At 44.6% G+C, this 19538-nt stretch overlaps 1 protein-coding gene across 1 annotated transcript in view; it reads left to right on the plus strand.

The window, feature by feature from the left end:
* The window catches only part of LOC126273092 (repulsive guidance molecule B-like), a 1683331-nt gene that overhangs the window by 77308 nt on the left and 1586485 nt on the right, over nt 1-19538 (plus strand). The window lies entirely within an intron of this gene.

Raw genomic sequence — 19538 nt, forward strand, 5'->3', positions numbered from 1 at the left:
ATTGCATCTCTTTTTTACGTTAGCGATGTTTTCGTAGTATAACAGAAATGCGCGTGGATGTTATGTGGGAATCATTGGGAGAAAGACAATGGACCGTGTACTTCTCGCGAAGCCCTGCTGGATACATTAAGAGGACCCGTATTTCAGCAAATCTTTGGATCTGTTATGCTACAATAATCACGTATCTGAAGTACGGATCGTGAGGAAAAGATAAGAAAAATTAGGTTGTGTACAGAGCTATACAGTAGTATTTCCTTCGATCAGTATGGCAATGGAACAGGACACCAAAAGTGATGAAGCTTGGCTTGCGGTGTATTTACATTCCTGAGCCAAAACATTATGACACCTGCTTAGTAGCTTTGTTTGCTCGTCTCTGCAACGAAATACATCACTGATTCTGCGTCTCAGGGATCCGACAGTTTTTCAGTAGGTTTCTGGTGGTATGTGGCATTAAATGTCTACGCACAGATCATGTAATTCGCGTAAATAACGGGCCGTTGATTTGCGTACTCGGTGATGGCGCCAGTTAACGACCAAGATGGGATCCATAGGATTTATATCAGACGAATTTGGTCACATGAGATCACTATAATGCTCGTAAAACCACTGCGGCACGGTTCTGGCTCCGAGACATGGACACTTACACTGTTTAAAGATGACATCGCCCTCGGGGAAGCCATCAGGCATGGAGAGACGCAGGTGGTTCGCAGCAGTCAGCGTGTGTTCGATTACTACCACAGGTTGCATGCAAACACAGGAGAATGTCTCCCATAGCATAATAGGGCTCCCACCAGCTTGTGTCCGTGGTGCACTGCACGTTTCGAGCCGCCGTGCACCTCGATGACGGCGTTTCTGGAGTTCGACCTCCGTCCGAACAGGCCTTGGTAGGCCCAACGGCACCGATCGGCCGCCGTGTCATCCTCAGCCCATAGGCGTCACTGGATGCGGATATGGAAGGGCATGTGGTCAGCACACGGCTCTCCCATCCGTATGTCAGTTTACGAGACCGGAGCCACTACTTCTCAATCAATAGCTTCTCGGTTTGCCTCACAAGGGCTGAGTGCAACCCGCTGGCCAACAGCGCCCGGCAGACCTGATGGTTACCCATCCAAGTGCTAGCCCAGCCCGACAGCGCTTAACTTCGGAGATCTGACGGGAATCAGTGTAATCAATGCGGCAAGGCCGTTGTCGGAGTTCGACCTAGTGTGGCAAAAATGTGATTCACACGAAGAGCCGACACGTTTCCACTGATCGTCGATAGAACCTCGATGGTCCCATGCCCACTGCAATCGTAACTGATGATGTCGTTGGCTCAACATGTGAACACGTAGGGATGGTCTGCTGCGGAGACAATGTACGATGAGCGGTGTGTGCCGAAACATCTGCGCGTGCGCCGGCATTGTACCCTTCCGACAGAGACGTCACAGATCATCATCTATCCTACTTTACGGAGCAGACAAGCCTCCGAACCCCCCGTTCTTCGAAGAATCTTGGACGTCCAACTTTTTAGCGCCTAGTGGCTGCTTTACTGTCCTTCTACCTCTTTCCATAGATGTTCACGACAGTTGTTGTTGTTGTGGTCTTCAGTGCTGAGACCGGTTTGATGCAGCTCTCCAAGCTACTCTATCCTGTGCAAGCTTCTTCATCTCCCAGTACCTACTGCAATCCACATCCTTCTGAATCTGATTAGTGTATTCATTTATTGGTCTCCCTGTACCATTTTTACCCTCCACCCTGCCCTCCAGTACTAAATTGGTGAACCCTTGAAGCCTCAGAACATGTCCTACCAACAGATCCCTTCTTCTAATCAAGTTGTGCCACAAACTCCTCTTCTCCCCAAACCTATTCAGTACCTCCTCATTAGTTATGTGATCTACCCATCTAATCTCCAGCATTCTTCTGTAGCACCACATTTCGAAAGCTTCTATTCTCTTCTTGTCTAAACTATTTATCGTCCACATTTCACTTCCATACATGGCTACACTCCATACAAATACTTTCAGAAACGACTTCCTGACATTTAAATCTATACTGGATGTTAACAAATTTTTCTTCTTCAGAACTCTTTCCTTGCCATTGCCAGTCTACATTTTATATCCTCTCTACTTCGACCATCATCAGTTATTTTGCTCCCCAAATAGTAAAACTTCTTCACTACTTTAAGTGTCTCATTTCCTAATCTAATTCCCTCAGCATCAGCCGACTTAATTCGACTACATTCCGTTATCCTCGTTTTGCTTTTGTTGATGTTCATCTTATACCCTCCTCTCCATTCCGTTCAACTGCCCTTCCAAGTCCCTTGCTGTCTCTGACAGAACTACAATGTCATCTGCTTACCTCAGTGTTTTTATTTCTTCCCCATGGATTTTAGTATCTACTCCGAATTTTTCTTTTGTTCCCTTCCCTTCTTGCTCAATATACAGACTGAATAACATCGGGGAGAGTCTACAACCCTGTCTCACTCCCTTCCCAACTGCTGCTTCCCTTTCGTGCCCCTCGACACTTTATAACTGCCACCTGGTTTCTGTACAAATTGTGAATAGCCTTTCGCTCCCTGTATTTTACCCCTGCCACCTTCAGAATTTGAAAGAGAGTATTCCAGTCAACATTGTCAAAAGCTTTCTCTATGTCTACAAATGTTAGAAATGTAGGTTTGCCCTTCCTTAACCTAACTTCTAAGATAAGTCGTAGGGTCAGTATTGCCTCACGCGTTCCAACATTTCTACGGAATCCAAACTGATCTTCCCCGACGTCGGCTTCTGTCAGTTTTTCCATTCGTCTGTAAAGAATTCGCGTTAGTATTTTGCAGCTGTGACTTATTAAACTGATAGTTCGCTAATTTTCACATCTGTCAACACCTGCTTTCTTTGAGATTGGAATTATTATATTCTTCTTGAAGTCTGAGGGAATTTCGCCTGTCTCTTACATCTTGCTCACCAGATGGTAGAGTTTTGCCAGGACTGGCTCTCCCAAGGCTGTCAGTAGTTCTAATGGAATGTTGTCTACTCCGGGAGCCTTGTTTCGATAGTTACACGTGAAAATTCGACCAGATTCGCCGTGATCGAGATACTCGTCCACTGGCTCTGCGTAATAATAATCTGCTCTTTATGAAAGTGACTTACCTCAGTGGATTTCAGCATTTTCAGCGCATGTCTTCGGTAGGGTGATCCCCCGTCCATGTCTGCTCCGCTTCCATTTGCTATCGTGTGATGTGCGCGCAACGTCACTAAACGGCGTCGCAGTGGGCAGTGGTCATAATGTTTTGACCTATCGGTTTGCGTATATGTAAATGGAGATGTGTTCGCTCAGTTTTCCACTGTTATTCGTCTGACAACGTAATTTGCAGGCTACTTCACGGGATTTCGTGTTATTAGTGCTGTGGGCGTTTTGCTAGAAGGCAGAACAAATTAATCATAAAATTATGCAAGCACGAGGACAGAGATCAAGAATCGCAGTTGAATAATGAGACAACTTTAAAGAAGAGGTCGAGATGTTACGGAGGTAAAATACGGACGGACGGATGGTAAGTAACACGCTAAATTTCATATCTGTGAGCGTGGTTGCTACGAAACGTGTAAGCTTTCGCAGAACAAATGTCCGAGCACCGCGCGCGGTCACATCCCCCGCCCAGAAACACCTGTGTTTGTTTTCGTGCCTCAGAAACAGGGAACGCCGACGCCCTATTGCGTCACAGTGTAACTGAGATATCAAAACAAGCTCCGCGCGACAATTTTATACGGCAGACGAGTAGAAATGACGCATACATTAGCATACCTGAATGCCATTAGCGCGCCGTTCGCTGAGCGCGGCGCTCTGCTTTTTTAGTGACGGATGGGGTCGCGCCTAGGATCTGCGTGAGCAGGTTGCCGTCACGAGCGGCGCCGAGTCGGGGTCCACCCTGCACCAGATGTCGCCGGCTGGCTCTGAGCGTCTACCAGAGTTCATCTTTGTGCTCCGGGAAACAAGCGGCGTTTGGCAATATTACACCACTGGCCATTAAAATTGCTACACCAATAAGAAATGCAGATGATAAACGGGTATTCATTGGACAAATATATTATACTAGAACTGACATGTGATTACATTTTCACGCAATTTGGGTGCATAGATCCGCAGAAATCAATACCCAGAACAACCACAACTGGCCGAAATAACGGCCTTCATACGCCTGGGCATTGAGTCAAACAGAGCTTGGATAGCGTGTACAGGTACAGCCGCCCATCCAGCCTCAACACGATACTACAGTTCATCAAGAATAGTGACTGGCGTATTGTGACGAGCCAGTTACTCGGCCACCATTGACCAGACGTTTTCAGTTGGTGAGAGGTCTGGAGAATGTGCTGGCCAGGGCAGCAGTAGAACATTTTCTGTATCCAGAAAGGGCCGTACAGGACCTGCAACATGCGGTCGTGCATTATCCTGCTGAAATGTAGGGTTTCGCAGGGATCGCATGAAGGGTAGAGCCCCGGTCGTAACACCTGAAACGTAACGTCCACTGTTCAAAGTGCCGTCATTCTGAACAAAAGGTGATTGACACGTGTAACCAATGGCACTCCATACCATCACGACAGGTGCTACGCCAGTTTGACGATGACGAATACACGCTTCCAATGTGCGTTCACCGCGATGTCGCCAGACACGGATGCGACCATCATGATGCTGTAAACAGAACCTGGATTCATCCGAACAAATGACGTTTTGTCTTTCGTGCACCCAGGTTCGTCGTTGAGTACACCATCGCAGGCGCTCCTGTCTGTGATGCAGCGTCAAGTATAACCGCAGCCACGGGCTCTGAGCTGATAGTCCATGCTGCTGCAAACGTCGTCGACCTGTTCGTGCAGATGGTTGTTGTCTTACAAACGTCCATATCTGTTGACTCAGGGATCGAGACGTGGCTGCACGATCCGTTACAGCCATGCGGATAAGATGCATGGTGGTGTCACATGTCGGCACTAATGACGTGTGTCGCTTTGGATCTGAGGAAATTCTCTCTGGATTCGAGCGGCTATCTGATTTGGTGAAGGCTGCCGGTCTTGCTTACGAGATGAAGGCAGAGCTCACCATCTGCAGCATCGTTGACAGAACCGACTGCGGACCTTTGGTGCAGAGCCGGGTGGAGGGTCTGAATCAGAGGCTCAGACGGTTTTGCGACCGTATTGGCTGCAGATTCCTTGACTTGCGCCATAGGGTGGTGGGGTTTCAGGTTCCGCTGAATAGGTCAGGAGTTCACTACACTCAGCTGGCGGCTACACGGGTAGCGGAGGCTGTGTGGCATGGACTGGGCGGTTTTTTAGGTTAGAAGGCCTCGGGAAAGTGCGGGATGGGCTGCAATGTCAAAGGGTGCTTGGCAATTACAGGACGTGCTTGGATCAAGGAACAGTCGGAATTATAGTTGTAAACTGTTGTAGTTGCGCTGGAAAAGTCCCTGAGCTTCAAGCGCTAATAGAAAGCACAGAAGCTGATATCGTTATAGGTACAGAAAGCTGGCTAAAGCCTGAAATAAGTTCTGCAGAAATTTTTACGAAGTCTCAGACGGTGTTCAGGAAAGATAGATTAGGCAGAATTGGTGGTGGAGTGTTGGTGTCTGTCAGTAGTGGTTTATCTTGTAGTGAAGTCGAAGTAGATACTCCGTGCGAATTGGTGTGGGTGGAGGTTATACTTAACAGCCGAATTAAGTTAATAATTGGCTCCTTCTACCGACCCCCCGACTCCGTTGATACAGTTGCGGAACAGTTCAGAGAAAGTTTGAGTCTCGTAACAAATAAATACCCCACTCATACGGTTATAGTTGGTGGGGACTTCAACCTACCCTCGGTATGTTGGCAAAAATACTTGTTCAAAACCGGTGGTAGGCAGAAAGAGTCTTCCGAGATTGTCCTAAATGCATTCTCCGAAAATTATTTCGAGCAGTTAGTCCACGAACCCACGCGAATTGTAAATGGTTGCGAAAACACACTTGACCTCTTGGCCACAAACAATCCAGAGCTGATAGAGAGCATCATGACTGATACAGGGATTAGTGATCACAAGGTCATTGTAGCTAGGCTCAATACCATTTCTTCCAAATCCATCAGAAACAAACGCAAAATAATTTTATTTAAAAAAGCGGATAAAGTGCCACTAGAAGCCTTCCTAAAAGACAATTTCCATTCCTTCCGAACTGACTATGCGAATGTAGACGAGATGTGGCTCAAATTCAAAGATATAGTAGCAACAGCAATTGAGATATTCATACCTCATAAATTGGTAAGAGATGGAACGGATCCCCCGTGGTACACAAAAAAGGTCCGAACGCTGTTGCAGAGGCAACGGAAAGAGCATGCGAAGTTCAGAAGAACGCGAAATCCTGAAGATGGGCTAAAATTTACAGACGCGCGAAATTTGGCACGTACTTCGATGCGAGATGCCTTTAATAGGTTCCACAACAAAACATTGTCTCGAAATTTGGTAGAAAATCCGAAGAAATTCTGGTCGTATGTAAAGTACACAAGCGGCAAGACGCAGTCAATACCTTCGCTGCGCAGTGCCGATGGTACTGTTATCGACGACTGTGCCGCTAAAGCGGAGTTATTGAACGCAGTTTTCCGAAATTCCTTCACCAGGGAAGACGAATGGAATATTCCAGAATTTGAAACACGAACATCTGCTAGCATGAGTTTCTTAGAAGTAGATACTTTAGGGGTTGCGAAGCAACTCAAATCGCTTGATACGGGCAAGTCTTCAGGTCCAGATTGTATACCGATTAGGTTCCTTTCAGATTACGCTGATACTATAGCTCCCTACTTAGCACTCATATACAACCGGTCGCTCACCGATAGATCTGTACCTACAGATTGGAAAATTGCGCAGGTCGCACCAGTGTTCAAGAAGGGTAGTAGGAGTAATCCATTTAACTACAGACCTATATCATTGACGTCGGTTTGCAGTAGGGTTTTGGAGCATATACTGTATTCAAACATTATGAATCACCTCGAAGGGAACGATCTATTGACACGTAATCAGCATGGCTTCAGAAAACATCGCTCTTGTGCAACGCAGCTAGCTCTTTATTCGCACGAAGTAATGGCCGCTATCGACAGGGGATCTCAAGTTGATTCCGTATTTCTAGATTCCCGGAAAGCTTTTGACACCGTTCCTCACAAGCGACTTCTAATCAAGCTGCGGAGCTATGGGGTATCGTCTCAGTTGTGCGACTGGATTCGTGATTTCCTGTCAGGAAGGTCGCAGTTCGTAGTAATAGACGGCAAATCATCGAGTAAAACTGAAGTGATATCAGGTGTTCCCCAGGGAAGCGTCCTGGGACCTCTACTGTTCCTGATCTATATAAATGACCTGGGTGACAATCTGAGCAGTTCTCTTAGGTTGTTCGCAGATGATGCTGTAATTTACCGTCTAGTAAGGTCATCCGAAGACCAGTATCAGCTGCAAAGCGATTTAGAAAAGATTGCTGTATGGTGTGTCAGGTGGCAGTTGACGCTAAATAACGAAAAGTGTGAGATGATCCACATGAGTTCCAAAAGAAATCCGTTGGAATTCGATTACTCGATAAATAGTACAATTCTCAAGGCTGTCAATTCAACTAAGTACCTGGGTGTTAAAATTACGAACAACTTCAGTTGGAAGGACCACATAGATAATATTGTCGGGAAGGCGAGCCAAAGGTTGCGTTTCATTGGCAGGACACTTAGAAGATGCAACAAGTCCACTAAAGAGACAGGTTATACTACACTCGTTCGTCCTCTGTTAGAATATTGCTGCGCGGTGTGGGATCCTTACCAGGTGGGATTGACGGAGGACATCGAAAGGGTGCAAAAAAGGGCAGCTCGTTTTGTATTATCACGTTATAGGGGAGAGAGTGTGGCAGATATAATACACGAGTTGGGATGGAAGTCATTACAGCATAGAAGTTTTTCGTCGCGGCGAGACCTTTTTACGAAATTTTAGTCACCAACTTTCTCTTCCGAATGCGAAAATATTTTGTTGAGCCCAACCTACATAGGTAGGAATGATCATCAAAATAAAATAAGAGAAATCAGAGCTCGAACAGAAAGGTTTAGGTGTTCGTTTTTCCCGCTCGCTGTTCGGGAGTGGAATAGTAGAGAGATAGTATGATAGTGGTTCGATGAACCCTCTGCCAAGCACTTAAATGTGAATTGCAGAGTAGTCATGTAGATGTAGATGTAGATGTAGATGCCTGTCATCTCGACTCCTAGTGATACGAGGCCGTTGGGATCCAGCACGGCGTTCCGTATTACCCTCCTAAACCCACCGATTCTGTATTCTGCTAACAGTCATTGGATCTCGACCAAAGCGAGCAGCAATGCCGTGATACGATAAACCGCATTCGCGATAGGTTACAATCTGACCTTTATCAAAGTCGGAAACGTGATGGTAGGTATTCCTCTTCCGTACACGGGGCATCACAACAACGTTTCACCAGGCAACGCCGGTGAATTGCTATTTGTGTATAAGAAATTGGTTGGAAACTTTCCTCATCTCAGTACGTTGTAGGTGTCGTCACCGGCGCGAACCTTGTGTGATAGCTCTGAAAAGCTAATCATTTGCATATCAAGCATATTCTTCCTGTCGGTTAAATTTCGCGTTTGTAGCACATCATCTTCGTGGTGTAGCAATTTTAATGTCCAGTAGTTAACGTTTGACCCACTGTCGATGGTATGAAAACCGGATTTTGACTATTCATCTTGGGGATCATTACAGTTGGATCTGCAGTTTCGCTGGATATTTCTTAGGAGATCTTCGCTTCCATATTTACAAAATGGTTCAAATGGCTCTAAGCACTATGCAACTTAACATCTGAGGTCATCAGTCCCCTAGACTTAGAACTACTTAAACCTAACTAACCTAAGGACAACACACACATCCATGCCCGAGGCAGGATTCGAGCCTGCAACCGTAATAGTGGCGCGGTTCCGGATTGAAGCTCCTGGAACTGCTATGCTACTGCGGCTGGCCTCCATATTTACCTACCTATCCTGCCAAAAGACAAGATCTCCACCACTACCTCTTCGTCTCTATCTTTACCCATTCCTTTCTTCTTCATACCTTAGCGCGACATAATTGCAGCTAACAACTCCACTTCCTTTCTATCATCTGCCCCCTCCAACCTATCACATTGAACAGAAGAAATGGTAAACAAAGTTCTTAACAGCATCATTGACTTGTTTTTTGCGAGTGACCTAAACCTCAGTTTTCAAAAGAAACAACTCATTCAGTTCTGCACATCTAGCGGTACTACACTAGCGACAAGTGTGACACATGCCGAGGAAACAATAAATACGTTGGAACAAAATTCTTAGGTGTCCGTATTGACGAAAATTTAAACTGGAAAAAGTTCATCTTATAACTTTTGAAACAACTTACTTCAGGCACATTTGCACTTAGAATCAATCCAGATGTTCGAGAGAGACGAATTTTTCAAATTTTCGTTCAATAATGCCATACGGACTAATGTTCAGGGGTAACTTACATTTAAGAAAAAAGGTCTTCCTTGTTCGAAAGCGTGGTGTAAGAATAATATGTGGTGCTCACCCACGATCGTCTTGTAGACATCTATTCAAGGAGTTGGGGATTCTGACTACTGCTTCACAGAATATTTATTCTCTCATGAAGTTTGTTGTAAATAATCCACTACAGTTAAAAATAAATAAAAATAAACGTATTTACAGTACCTGAAAGAAAAATGGCACTCACGGTTGTCTTTAGCACAAAAAGGGCCCACAACGCTGAAACAAAAATCTTTGATCACTTACGCAATGCCGGCCGGAGTGGCCAGGCGGTTCTAGGCGCTACAGTCTGGAACCGCGCGACCGCTGCGGTCGCAAGTTCGAATCTAGCCTCGGGCATGGATGTGTGTGATGTCCTTAGGTTAGTTGGGTTTAAGTAGTTCTAAGTTCTTGGGGACTGATGACCTCAGAAGTTAAGTCTCATAGTACTCAGAGCCATTTGAACTTACTCAATGATATAAAATGTCTGTCAGATAGCAAGTAAGATTTGAAAACAAACTGAGAAATTTTGTCCTTGACAACTCCTTTTATTATCACAGTGTGAAAAAGGTGGCGGATAGGCATTATTAACATTGTATCTACTTTCAATTTGTAAAAAAACTGACAAAGCACCTGTTTCCACAGAACCTCACACTTTCTCAAATTTTTGTTCTCCTTTCATATGCAGGTACATCGGGTTCGAGTGAGCGCACTTTGTTTCTTTTTAAGATCATCTACCCTTCGTATTTTTGTCGATGGACATGAACAGAACAGAGAATAGGGCAAGTATTGCCGGAACGGTATGACAGCCGGTAACTTTTAAATGTAGCTAATAATCTGTAATGTACTAGCACCGTGCGTATGTAAACGAAACCTGCACGCACTCTGGAGTTAGTTGGGATGCAGGTGTTTTAATGTGACATCGTCCAGTATTTTTGTTTCTCTCCTTTCACGAAGGAAGTTGTTACCAACGCCTCGATGGTCCTCCACTGTCTCGTCTACTATTCGATCTGTATGGCAAAACTTTTTTCATATTAATCCTTCTTGTGCTGTCTTCAGGTGTTGGAGCTATCCCTCCCTATTTATTTTCTAAGACTATCTTCAATTTGAAAAAGTATTCGGGTCTCTCCCCATTCGAACCTCTCCCCAGTTCGACATTTTTAAATCAATCAGATTAACGGAGCCTTCCCATGAGCTTAGAAAACTTGTTTCTGATCCTTGTATCTTACTAAGATCTTCAGTTTTCGTCACCCACACCCCGAACCGAACAAGGAAATTGGCACAGACATCACTTTACAAAATTGCATTGTTCTTCGTTTCCCTGTTTTTGCTACATAATGACCTTTGGACTGTTGAACTCCAGTCGCATTGTAATTCGCTCCATCACCGCCTACAATGTTTCCCCTAACGTATTCCCGATTTCAGACTATTTAGGAGTTCTTCTGTAATAGAATGTCAAACGACAAACTTTTTTCTTATGTTTCACAATTACGATTGTTTCTGAAATGAGTGCAAAGTGGGCATACTCGTATATGGACACTACCAATAGTCGAACAACCGCGAATATTGCAATAACATTTCCAGTTCCTCGATTTAATACCTACACTGAATTTGTTACTTGATCCCCGCTTTTATTCGTAGTAATGGGGTTACACCACGAAGATGACGTGCTACAGACTCGAAATTTAACCGACAGGAAGAAGATGCTGTGATATGCAAATGGTTAGCTTTTCACAGCAATGACACACGGTTGGTGCCAGTGGCGACTCCTACAACGTGCTGACATGAGGAAAGTTTCCAACCGATTTCTCATACACAAACAGCGGTTGACTGGCGTTTCCTGGTGAAACGTTGTTGCGATGCCTCGTGTAAGGAGGAGAAATGCGTATCATCACGTTTCCGACTTTGATAAAGGTCAGGTTGTAGCCTATCGCGATTGCGGCTTATCGTATCGCGACATTGCTGCTCGCGTTGGTCAACATCCAATGACTGTTAGCAGAATGTGGAAAAGGTGGGTTCAGGAGGGTAATACGGAACGCCGTGCTGGATCCCAACGGCCTCGTATCACTAGCAGTCGAGATGACAGGCATCTTATCCGCATGGCTGTAACGGATCGTGCAGCCACGTCTCGATCCCTGAGTCAAGAGGGGGACGTTTGCAAAACAACAATCATCTGCACGAACAGTTCGACGACGTTTGCAGCAACATGGACTACCAGCTCGGAGACCGTGGCTGCGGTTATCCTTGACGCTGCATCACAGACAGGAGCACCTGCGATGGTGTACTCAACGACGAACATGGGTCCACGAATGGCAAAACGTCATTTTTTCGGATGAATCCAGTTTCTGTTTATAGCATCATGATGGTCGCATCCGTGTTTGGCGGCATCGCGTTCAACGCACATTGGAAGCGTGTATTCGTCATCTCCAAACTGGCGTATCACTCGGCGTGATGGTATGGGGTGCCATTGGTTACACGTCTCGGTCACCTCTTGTTCGCATTGACGGCACTTTGAATAGTGTTACGACCCGTAGCCCTATCCTTCATTCGATCCCTGCGAAACCCTACATTTCAGCAGGACAACGCACGACCACATGTTGCAGGTCCTGTACGGGCCTTTCTGGATACAGAAAATGTTCGACTGCTGCCCTGGCCAGCACATTCTCCAGATCTCGCACCAATTGCAAACCTCTGGTCAATGGTGGCCGAGCAACTGGCTCGTCACAATACGCCAGTCACTACTCTTGATGAACTGTGGTATCGTGTTGAAGCTGCATGGGCAGCTGTACCTATACACGCCATCCAAGCTCTGTTTGACTCTATGTCCAGGCGTATCAAGGCCGTTATTACGGCCAGAGGTTGTTGTTCTGGATACTGATTTCTCCTGATCATGCACCCAAATTGCGTGAAGATGTAATAGCATGTCAGTTCTAGTATAATATGTTTGTCCAATGAATACCCGTATATCAGCTGCATTTCTTCTTGGTGTAGCAATTTTAATGGCCAGTAGTGTAACAGTTCCACGAAGGATTGATGGTGAAACAATGAGAGAGAGGCGTAATGTGTCTATTAGGCTAATGGTGTGAATGAACGAAGAAAGGTAAGTATCTTGGAGTCGAGAAGTAAGTGAAAGATTTGAAAACAAGTAAGTCGCCAGATCCGCGTGGAATCCCTGTTTGGTTTTACAAAGAGTTCTCTACGGCCCTGTTCCCTTACTTTTATCGCATTTATCGCGAATCTCTTGTCCAGTGCAACACCCCAAGCTACTATAAGAAAGCGCAGGCGACTCCTGTATATAAGAGGGGTGTAAGAACGGACCCGCCAAATTACGGCCCAATATCCAAAACTTAGCTTTGCTGCAGAATCCTTGATCATATTTTGAGTTCCAATATAATAAATGTTCTTGAGATCGAGAAGCTCGTCCCCTTATCAGCAGGGTTTTAGGAATCATCGCTCGTGCGAAACTTAGCTTGCCATTTTCTCACATGATATATTGCGAACTGTGGATGAAGGGCAACAGGCCATATTTCTAGATTTCCAAAAAGAATTTGACAAGGTGTCCTACTGCAGACTGTTCATGAACGTACGAGCATATCGGAAAAGTTCCCAGCTATGTGAGTGGCTCGAAGAATTCTTAAGCTATAGAACACAGTATCCTGTCCTCGACGGCTAATGTTGATCACAGACAAAGGTATCGTCAGGAGTGCACCATGGAAGAGTGATGGGAACGCTATTATATAAATAAATTATCTGGCGGATAGTGTGGGCAGTTATCTCCGGTTGTTTGCTGATGGTGCTGTAGTGTACAAGGAAGTGTCAAAGTTGAATGATTGTAGGAGAAAACAGTATGACTTGGACAAAATTTCTAGTCGATGGGATGAATGGCAGTTAGCTCTGAATGTTGAAAAACTTAAGTTAATGAAAGTGAATAAGAAAAATAAACCCGTGATGTTCGGATACACCATTGTAGTGTTCTGTTTGATACAGTCAGGTCGTTTAAATGTCTGGCAGTAACGTTGCCAAGCGATTGAAAAGGAACGAGCATAAAGGATTCTCCTAGGGAAGGTGAATGGTTGACTTCGATTTACTGATAGAGGTTTGGGAAAGTGTGGTTCATCTGTAAAGGAGGCCGCAAATAGTACGCTTGAGCGACCTGTTCTCGAGTGCTGCTCGAAGGTTTGGGATCCGTACCAGCTCGGATTAAACGAAGGCATGGAAGCAGTTCAGTAGCGGGGTGCTAGTTTTGTTACCGGTGGGTTCGAACAACACTCAAGTGTTGCGGAAGTGCTTCGGAAAATGAAATGGGAATCTCTAGAGGGACAGCGATGTTATTTTCTAAAAACACTCCTGAGAAAATTTAAAGGAGCAGCATTTGAAGCTGACAGCAGAACTATTCTCCTGCCACTCACATACATTTCGCTCAGAGGCCACGAAGATAAGAGGAATTAGGTCTCATACCGAGGCATACTGACTCATTCTTCCCTCGCTCCGTTTGCGAGGGGAATAGGAAAGGAAATGACTAGTAGTCGTACAGGCACCCTCAGCCACGCACCGTTCGGTGGCTTGCGGAGTGTTATGTGGATATAGATGTTGAACGTATCGGACGTTACGACCAAATCATTCAAAGACTGAAATTGTTTTCTGAAGCTTCTATGGGCTCATATAAGAGGTCACAAAAGTGCCACTATGCAATGGGTTATAGTTTTAGTCTGTTCCGAAGTGTCATCTGTTCATTAACTTACCCCGGCGGAATCTAGTGTGCCACTACAATTAGAGTCACGATTCATACACGATTTTCTTTTTTCATTTTCTTTTTTCTTCCCTCGTTGTGCATACCTTGTCAGTATAATATTCAAAAATCAAGTGATAAGGGCACTGCTCTTCGCGATATATGTAAATTACCAGCAGTCTTTGGTCCTTGAGGCTTTCTGCAGTTTTGTAAATGGACGTGACATCGATAGAAACTCAAACTGCACAGAGACTACAGATGATCAGTACCAAGCAGAGAGCTTAGCTGCTGATCCTAAAATAAAGAAATAAATGTTATGTACTGCGGCTAAACAGATGTCAAGGTCCGACATAATTTGACAACGCTACTCACAGTCAGTAGCTGAACTCGGTCAAGACGTTCACGTACATAGGATTTTTTGGCTGGAACGATTTTAGGTGGAAGAGGCCTTAAATCGAGCCGTGGAGAAGGCGAACAACTCACATGGACGTTTTGGAAGAACCATTTGGAGGTGTATTTCGCTTAGGAAAGAGATCATTTACGAAATCGTCGTTCCACTAGTTCTTGACAATTGGTCGTCGATCGTATTTTTCGTAACTTTTCGGTATAGTAGCACCCCTAATTCTGAAATTGCGAGCTGAATCTTGGCCCTCAGCTGTGGAAGTGACTGTCCTTTGTTGGCGTACACACGGGGTTTCAAATAGCCACACAGAAGGAAATCACATAGTGTCAGATCACAAGATCTTAGTGACCAATTACCGTCGCCGTTGCGAGAAGTCATTCGGCCAGGGCAATTCTCTGGTAACAAGTCTGTTGCTGCAATCGATGTGACAGGTTCCAAGATTTTACAGAAATCAAAGCTTTTCAGGACTCACGCGATACAGTTCAGACCACAAAAATTCTCTCAATATATTGCGGCAGCGTTCGCCTATCAGTGTTAATGCGTTTCCGAAGCCACCTTCGAAGACATACGGCCGAATTACACCTTCAGCCCAAATGCCACACCATACAGTCACTCGCTGTAGTTCTAAGGACTGCTACACATTTTTGTGATGGTTTCATGTGTACCTAATAGTGCAGTTTTGCTTTTTCGCGAAGCCAATCAACAGAACGTGCAATTCATCAGTGAACAATATTTTCCTGATGAATCTGTTGTCCGCAGTTTGTTTCACAAGTGTCAGCACTTTTCGTGAAAGTTTGGCTTCAGTTCTTCTCTGTTGTATTATATAGGAGCATATCTTCTTTTAGAATTTGTTGTATGCTGGTTCTCGAAACACGTCGGTGAATAGATTTCACCGGATTTACGGCAACGTTATTACTCGCAGTGGTGATGTTTTCCGCAGAACGGCAAATACGATGATGTCCGAAGGGTTAAAAGTCCACGACCGAAACGGTTTTCTCAAATTTAGCAATCATTCCGATTAATTCGATGCAATACGTTGACCCAACATTCCACGCAGTTTGCGAACATTCTCTGCACAACATCCACCACATTCGTAACCAGTGGAAAAATGCTCCTGTGGGAGCACAAAAATGGCGAATGTGCTCCTGTTCGAAAGAGTCTCACTGCAAATTGGGGTGCCATCTGTCTCGTTCCACCTTCCCCTTCCTCAGTAACTTTAAAATTTTTCCTAAGAACTTTGATGCGTGAACTAATCCGCGCTCTCTTGAACTTGCACCACTTCCACAAGCTCCCCTATCTGTAGCTCAGTCACAGCCACAAATCAGTCGCTGTAAGTCGCTCATACCAATCTGCCCCCACTTACCCGTTCTCATTCACTCATCCATAATCCGTCTCTGTCTAGGTACGCGTCACTCACTACCTCCTCACAGCCGCGGTCTTCTTCGTTCTGCCCTACTAAACTCTCCTTTCAGTGTCACTGTCTCCTCATGCTCTCTCACACTGATACTATCTCATTCATTCCTTCCCTTTTTGCTGTCTGTTCTCACTGTCACTATCTCTTTCTTCCTCGTTGTCACTGTCATGGACTCTGTCTCTCATTATCACTGCTTCTCACCCATTTCACTTTCTCCGTCTCTTTGTTCCTCTCCCATTGAGACTGTCTGCACCACACTTTTCCTACCACTGTTCAATCACTACCAATTGTGATCCACTGCCACTGCGGTCTTCTCTAACTCTCACACTGTAATTTTCTCCGTCGCTCTTCTTATACGACACCCACTCTTTAATGACTTCCAGGTAGGTGGTAAGTTCCTATGGGCCCAAACTGCTGAGGTTATCGGTCCCCCTGCTTACATACTGCGTAACCTAACTTAAAGTAACTTATGCTAAGGACAAGACACACACCATGCCCGATGGAGGACTCGAACCTCCGACGGGGGAAGCAGCGCCACCGTGGCAAGGCGCCCGAGACCGCGCGGATAAGACTTCCAGTATCTAACGCTTTCCCACTGCCAGTGTTTCCTCCTCTCTCAGCTAAAATATGTACTGATGCCAAAATTTTTCAGAAAATTTTAAAGGTGCTTAGGAAGGTAGAATGAGGCAGCTTCTATCCCACTATTCAGTTAGTCTTTTAAACAGCAGCTTATTCATCTTTCTTGTGCTCCGATAGTACTGTTTTTTCACTGGCTTCCTTTTTCGTGTCACAGTAGGGCATTTCACTAGTACGAAGAAAACTTTATGGGTCAGTAAAATTTTGACAGTTTACTTTTGCGAAACTAAAATAGAGCAAAACCCATTTTACACCCAAGGACCAGATTTGGCGTGCACAAAAATTTTGCATGAGCTTCAGTACATGGGGCCCCAAGAACCCTTTTGATGTTAATGGAGGCGCTTAACAGGATATTCCTTCGTGCTACGTCGCGTCATGAACTGCAATTTCAGCTTATACCGAATTTTATGTGCGTATTTTAGGTGTACAGATAGGGTAATTGTGAACCTCCGTATCTCGGCAACATATAAAGATATCAATAAAATTTTCAAAGGTGTTCGAGATCGGATCTTAGGAACGTACTGTTAAAATTACAGCCACTTTCTGCGCATATTCGTCTTGGGATTCGAAGCTTGGTTTTGGCACTGAAAAATGGTGAAAAACCCTTTTCTGGGTTTTCCAAGGAATGGCTCGTAAGCTAATAACGTAGAAATACTGTATCTCTGAAATGAATAAGGATATCAAGAAAATTTCAAAGTCCGCTCGAGATTGGGATCTTAGAAATATATTGTAAAAATTTCAACCATTTGCTGTACGTAGCTCTCCTGGTCCGCGGCTCGGTTTGTCGTCAAGTACGATGAGAAAATCGCACCTAAACGGGAAGTAAAGCTTTCAAACGAAGAATTGATGCCAGCCGCTGTGGCCGAGCGGTTGTAGGCGCTTCAGTCCGGAACCGCGCTGCTGCTACGGCCGCAGGTTCGAATCCTGTCTCGGGCATGGATGTGTGTGATGTCCTTAGGTTAGTTAGGTTTAAGTAGTTCTAAGTTCTAGGGGACTGATGATCTCAGATGTTAAGTCCCATAGTGCTTAGAGCCATTTGAACGATTTTGAAGGACTGCTAAGCACTTGCTTTCACTAGGCTTAAAACCTGGTGAGCCTAAGGCTCCGTCAAAATAGTCAATCATTCTACAGTGATAGTATTAACAAACTAGTATCTGTTTGGGAGATATGTGTTCGCCGCCAGAGCGATTATGTCGAGAAATAAATACTTATACATGAAGAATAAACATGTAGTATGTTAATAATGTTCCTTTCATGAACAGAGTTTCAACAGTTTTCACATAAAAAATTCAGAGACATCACTTTTTAGTACTACTCATACATCGATACAATAATGCAAAGCGATTCGGCCAAACTGGGGTAATTTCCACGGTGCTTCCTGTGAATGCGCGAGCTAGCTGCAAACGCGTACTTCTACCAGGGTTTATGAGTATTTCTGCAATTGTGCGCCTGTCCCATTCACAGGGGCAGTTTTTCTTTGTACTGTCACCAACTGGTGGTGGTAATGCTACTAGTAGAGGCTAAAACTTCTGAACAACAGGACGCCAAAAGCGTGTGTATATTAACCAGTTGTGAACATGGGGTCCGGTTTATAGCTGATGTGGATACACAAGCCTAAAGTGCCAATCAGTCTGTGCGACTAACACTGCTTATTGTGGGTATCTTCTGTTTTAAAGCGACATGCCTAACAAACTTGAGATAGGAGAAACCGATTACTTTGTACTCATAAATTGCCGACAATTTTCGGTACTACGTATTATGACTATTTACGACGTAATAATACTCACGAAACATGTGTAAGGGCATGGTTATACACCGTGCATGCTTAAGGGCTTTATTTCAAGCAATGCCTGACTACAGTAGGTGTTATCAGTAAGCTTAGTCTAGTAGCCTGTGCGTAATGCTTATCGTGCAGACTTAACTGTGTCATAATGCTACGATGTGGCCGAGCGGTTCTAGGCGCTTCAGTCTGGAACCGCGCTACCGCTACGGTCGCAGGTTCGAATCCTGCCTCGGGCATTGGATGTGTGTGATGTCCTGAGGTTAGTTAGGTTTAAGTAGTTATAAGTTCTAGGTGACTGATGACCTCAGATGTTAAGTCCCATAGTGCTCAGAGCCATTTGAACCATTTGAACCATAATGCTGGTTGTGATACCTTAAATACGCTGAAACCGGTAAGTACGGAAATAAATCTGTGAATGTCATTCTGATGGTTAATAAATTTTGTACTGGTATGCGGTTTCTTTTTTCGGTTGGCTCCAGGGTTAAGGTTGATTCACGACTGACAGCACGGAACAGAATGCCAAAACTTTTTACAGTACGTTTCAAGTCGCATCCTTCACACAACCCGTCAACAGAATACGACAGCACGGGATGGCACACCTATGCCAAGCGCTCTCGGGAAGAAAGTTTTGTCGTTTGTCGGGTGACGGTGGCGTCATCTGCGTACATAGGAAGTTAACCTATTCTCGCCGCGCTGAACTACTTTGTACTATTGGATTTTATGCAGTTGTATCTCCTTAATTTTTATTTTATTGCTTGTTTTGTTTACGTGAAATTTTGCAAATATTTCCTGGTGACTTGCATGTTTTTTCACGAGTATTCTCCCGCGAAATTGATATCTGAAAGTGAAGAATTGATTTACAGTTTACAAAAAGTCAGCTCTTTGCGTAAACGACAACATAAATTGACGAATCAATTCCTACAACAGTGAAAATGTCAGTTAGACTGAAGGGGAAAAATACAGCTGGTTTTTGTGTTATTTGTTTCGTAGAAAGAAATAAAAATTAATGTCAATGGCAAGAAAAGCTTTTCTGAAGAAGAGAAATTTGTTAACATTGATTATAGTCAGGA

This window comes from Schistocerca gregaria, chromosome 5, assembly GCF_023897955.1.
Source record: "Schistocerca gregaria isolate iqSchGreg1 chromosome 5, iqSchGreg1.2, whole genome shotgun sequence".
NCBI classification, from domain to species: domain Eukaryota; kingdom Metazoa; phylum Arthropoda; class Insecta; order Orthoptera; family Acrididae; genus Schistocerca; species Schistocerca gregaria.